This window comes from Rhinopithecus bieti, unplaced genomic scaffold (assembly GCF_001698545.2).
Source record: "Rhinopithecus bieti isolate Rb0 unplaced genomic scaffold, ASM169854v2 scaffold_6907, whole genome shotgun sequence".
Classification (NCBI taxonomy): domain Eukaryota; kingdom Metazoa; phylum Chordata; class Mammalia; order Primates; family Cercopithecidae; genus Rhinopithecus; species Rhinopithecus bieti.
Genome location: NW_016805647.1, coordinates 3484357 through 3485378, shown reverse-complemented (window position 1 = coordinate 3485378; position 1022 = coordinate 3484357). Strand labels below are relative to the sequence as shown.

Sequence of the window (1022 nt, the reverse complement as noted above, 5' to 3'; positions counted from 1 at the left end):
TATTTCTTTTTTATTAATGTATTTTAAATTTTATTTATTTTTTGAGACAGGGTCTCCCTCTGTCACCCAGGCTGGAGTGCAGTGGTGCAGTCTTGGCTCCTGGGCTCAAGCAATCTTCCTGCCTCAGCCTCCCAAAGTGCTGGGATTACAGGCATGAGCCACTGTGCTTGGCCTTTTTAATTTAAAAAAAAATTTTTTTTAATTTTTTTAAGGTTTTTTGGCTGTCAGTTTATTCAAGGCAAAAGATTCCTTTTCAATTTTACTGAGGTGGCTGACCACGTCCACGACCAAATCCGCCTCTAAACTGGAATTTGGTTGCTGACCCAGCCCCAGACTCGGCTTTCTTGTCGGCACCAGGTGACACAGCACTGCGTCTGTAGGTATCTCTGTCAGCTTCCCCTCTTGTGAGTCTCGCAGGTCGCTCACGCTCCAGACCTTTAGGCCGAGGCCTGCCAGTCTCTGGACGGCTACGGCGTAGGCTGGCAGGCACAGTCTTCGGGGGCAGATGAAGGTAATCACGGAGATACTGGATACCCTCGTTGGTAAGGTACCAGTAGAAATGTCTCCAGGCAAACTGTTCCTTCACATAGCCGCGGGACTTGAGAGACTGCATGGCCTTCATGACATGAAGGTTCCGCACATTCTTATCTGCCAGCTCCGGGTGCTTAGGCATGTGGACATCCTTCTTGGCCACCATGACTCCCTCCTTAAAAAGGAGTTCATAAATGGCAATCCGGTTCTTCTTAGGCATCAACATCTCGGCGGCTCTAATTTTTTTATAGTCAAATGCAAGTGTTCTTTTTCTTTTTTTATGTTTTTTCTTTTTTATAGTAATTATTTTTCTTATTTGGTGCAACAGACATTAACTGCATACTCACTTTGTGGTGTAGTGGGAGCTGCTTCAGAGGACAAAAGTCTGACACTCCTGGTATTTGACACTCCTGTTATTTGGTGATTCAGTCTCCACCTCTGTAAAACGGGGTTGTACCTAATTCAGGGCTTCTGTGAGAAGTGTGAGCTAG

At 45.6% G+C, this 1022-nt stretch overlaps 1 pseudogene; it reads right to left on the bottom strand.

Annotated features, from left to right (window-relative positions):
• Positions 1-259: 259 nt before the first annotated feature.
• LOC108530328 (40S ribosomal protein S10 pseudogene) lies at positions 260-761 on the bottom strand (annotated as a pseudogene).
• Between the last annotated feature and the right edge of the window lie 261 nt (positions 762-1022).